A 4,253-nucleotide genomic window follows, 5' to 3' on the forward strand; every position below is an offset into this window, starting at 1 on the left:
AATTAAAAACTTCTAACCTTCTTTTACTTACTAATGTGCATAACAACAAACAACAATGTAATACTAATAATTATAATTTCAGTAATTTTTAAAAGGTTATCTGTCACAAAACAGCCCAGTGGAACCCTGGTGCCCACCATCCGGTTTCCCAGAGAACCAACGATGCTGCTCTATAACAACTGTACCAAGAAGATACCTTCCAAAGCTAACTCCAGTGTGAGGGGAACAGCCTAAGAAGACATGGCACCCGTTCCCGGAACCCCCATGATATCCCTATAAATGAGCTTTATGTCACTACACCAAATTGTAATCATAATAAAAAGGGGGGAGATGTGGAGACATGGAAGTTTCCCTGGCTTGATAGGTTATACAGTGGGGCCACTTCCTAGCCTCAGAACCCTGAAGGTGGACACCAGGCTGGGAGAAGGCCAAAGATTTGCATGCCTGAAGGCAGACAGCAATTTAGATAAGGGTATAGTCACCGGCTCCTTCTGTGCTTCTGTCTCCTGCTCCTGCTGTCTCCTGTCTAGCCCCAAAGACATTGTCCCTTGAGATCAAAGACATGCAGTCACACCTTATGGCTTTAGAAAAAATGTACCCTCCCTGAAATACCTGAAAACAGTCATGTAGGAAACTAACTTGTATGCTACAAAAACCTGTAGAAATGAGTAGAATAAAACTTTCTCTTGCATGAACACAGAGACGGGGTTGGCTCCCTTCTTTCACAATAATATGCTAAAATCATCTGTATTCCTACTTGATGATATTTTCTCTCATTGCACTGTATCAACAGAAGGCAATTGATAGAAGGCATAAAATCCTTAATATTTGTCAAACAAAGAAAAGGAGAAGGAGGCAACAAAATTACACATATTTTCTACAACTCAGAAAAAGTGATTAGTAATTTCTTTTTACTGCATAATTTTGCAGACTTCAAGATAAAATCTATAGTTAAATCTATACCTAAAATCTATAGTTGTGATCATATTGAATAACATTTTGCATTTCAGGATATGCGATTCTTAAAATCCACAGATTGCATTTTTGAAATCTTCTGGATACTTGACTGTATTTCCTTGCAATATCGCATCCATTGCCATTCTTTTCAGTGATTTCCCATTCACAGTTGTTTAGTTCTATTTTTCCTTCTAGTTACTGGATATAAAATTCTTCACCCATTGCCACTGTGGTGGGGCTTCCCGGCAACATGGCTTTCAGTTTTCCTTCTGGCCGTAAAGCCCATGCCACATCCAAAATGATGAGGTTGCCTGGCTGCCCTCAAGTCTCTCCGTGACTAATGGTCCTTGCTGCTCCCACAGCTCATGCTGCTCTCCTGCTGAGGAGGGGCAGGGCCGCACCTAAGGTGGAACCTGGATGTGGTGTGGAGTGGCACAGGGAGGATGGAAACATGAGCAGAATGGTCATGGGTGGTGTGGGGCCTGGACAACAGCTTGGTGGTGGCCATGCAATTGGGGGACAGATGGTATTTAGTTCAGGTGTGGAACAATCATCACTAATGTCTGGTTGCACAAAGGTAAAGTGGCTTAGGAAATCATGTTGAAAAAAGTTACATCAATATGTTAGATTGAACTCTGTGAAATTATGATATTTTACTATTTTCTGAACTATTGAAATAGCAGTTTTATAAGGTTCAACCAAATGAATAAATGTAAGCCCAAAGAGCAAAAATTTGTTACTTAAATTCTATTTTTATTTTCTAGGGTTAATTTTTAGAATGTGTTTTCTATAAGTCATCTGTTGTAAACTCCTTTTTAAAATTAAAGGAACATTATGAACATCTTTTCCACAGTAATGTTTTTTAAAATATGTATAAGGTCAAGTGCCATTCCCAGTTAGACATACCATGAATAATTTCTCTCTATTACCAGCATTTAGGTTATTTCCAATTATTTTCCTTTCTATAAAGAATTTTGTAACTATTGCTGCAATAGCTAAATATGTTAGCTTATCTATTGTTATTACACCAAGAAAAGTTTCTTGGTCTCTTTTCCTTCCCTCTGCATCCTCTACTACATTCTTTACTGCTGCTATAAATGTTTTATGGCACAAATATTATTTCACTGTTATGATTCAATGACTTTCTATGATTTCTAAGATAAAGAAAGACAAAATTCTTCACAATCACTACAAAATCCCATCTTCTCCAGACCCTTACTGGCCTTCTTTTATTTATTCCTAATTGCTCTGCTATGTTTCAGTAATTTCCCACATCATTTCCATTGTCAGTATCACTAGTCCTATCCTGCCCCACTTATTAATTAGTATTCATCATTTGTTTTTAGCACAGATGTCATCTTGCAGCCCAGGACAGGTGACAATGTTATGAGCTTTTATAGTTCACACAAACCTTTATTTTCTTTACAACACTTTTCACCGTAAGAATCATCTAGCTATATGATTAGGTATTTAATGCCTTGCTTTACTACTAAGACTGCAAACTTCATAGAGACAGGGTCTGTGTTTTATCCCAGAATATGACACAGTATGGTAGATGTTCCATAAATATTTGCTAAATGAGCAAACCAATGTATTAATATTGCAAAGGACTTGTGATTAAAGGTGAAGATTTTTCTTTAATATCAGAATTACAAACCAAATGACATTTGGATCTTTTGATAGCTCTGGTGCACTCCTTTAAAATTATTTTCTTTTTTCTACTCAGGTAATACAAAGTCAATGAACAAACAAAATTACTCTGAGGTGTCTGAATTTGTGTTCTTGGGAATTTCTTCCTATAGACCAATGCAGCATTTACTCCTTGCCTTCTCTTCAACATTTTATGTAACAATTGTTTTGGGAAACCTCATGGTTGTGCTTACAGTGACCACTGATCCTCATTTACATACTCCCATGTACTTCTTGTTAGCCAGCCTCTCATTTATTGACTTGTGTCTGTCTACTTTAACAGTTCCTAAGATGATTTCTGACTTGTCCTCTGAGCACAGAACCATATCCTTCCAGGGGTGCATCATGCAGATATTTGTTCTTCATGTCCTGGGTGGGTCTGAGATGGTGCTGCTCGTAGCCATGGCCTTGGATTGTTATGTGGCCATCTGTAAGCCCCTCCACTACCTATCATGAGCCCATCGATGTGCATTTTGCTTCTGTCTGGTGCTTGGGTATTGGTCTCAATCACTCTGTGGCACAGTTAGCTTTTGTTGTTCATTTGCCTTTTTGTGGCCCTAATGAGATAGCTTTTACTGTGATCTTCCTAGGTTTATCAAACTTGCCTGCACAGACACCTACACATTGGAGTTCATGGTTACTGCCAACAGTGGGTTCATTTCCATGGGCACCTTCTTATTATTGATTATCTCCTATGTCTTCATCCTACTCAGTGTATGGAAACGCTCCTCAGCTGGCTTGTCCAAGGCTTTCTCTACTTTGTCAGCTCACATCACTGTGGTGGTTTTGTTCTTTGGACCATGCTTCTTTATCTATATGTGGCCATTTCCTGCAGTGCCAGTGGATAAGTTTCTCGCCATTTCAGACTTTATGATTATACCCATCCTGAATCCTTCCATTTACATGTTGAGGAACAAGGACATGAAGATGGCAATGAAGGGACTGTGTATACAAATCTTGAGTTTAAGGAAGATCTCCTAAATGACTTCACCAATATTTCATTGTACATATTTGAACCATTCCAAATAGGACAAATTCTTAAATAGTAATTATATTCAAGAGAGATTACCCCATAGATACTTAAGGTGTTTAATGTGCAAACATCTTATTGGCTCAGTATGCTAAGTGTTCTAATTTAGTAAGTCAAATATCTCGGACAACTTTACCCAAAGTGAGTAATGATTTATAGAATTTCAAATTTAATTGCTCATTTCCAGGCTATTTTAATTTGTTATTGGACATTAAATACAGCAAATCAACATAATTTATGTGGTATGTACTTTTAATCATCCATAGATTATCTCAAAAAGGATTAAGATCCCAAGACTAAAGTACTCTTATCACAGAATTTTATGGGAGTTGATATTTTCTTCATAAATGCATTGGACAATTTTTCATATAAAAAGATGAATTAGCTCTCCATTGCTTTCCCTTTGAAACAATGTTGCTCATGCTCCAAGTTGATTCATTTTTTTGGTCATTGCCTTTTTAATTATGTTTAGTAATTCTCTGAGGTGTTATTGTAAAGATTAACTATTGTTGGTTTAACTATGTTTCATCTAATTTTAACTTTTTGCAGTATGCAGAATAGATTATTTATTATGATG

General features: G+C 37.1%; 1 pseudogene; it reads left to right on the forward strand.

The window, feature by feature from the left end:
• Window positions 1–2,697: 2,697 nt before the first annotated feature.
• LOC119530849 lies at window positions 2,698–3,627 on the forward strand (annotated as a pseudogene).
• Window positions 3,628–4,253: the final 626 nt, after the last annotated feature.

Source organism: Choloepus didactylus, chromosome 4 (genome assembly GCF_015220235.1).
Source record: "Choloepus didactylus isolate mChoDid1 chromosome 4, mChoDid1.pri, whole genome shotgun sequence".
Lineage (NCBI taxonomy): Eukaryota > Metazoa > Chordata > Mammalia > Pilosa > Megalonychidae > Choloepus > Choloepus didactylus.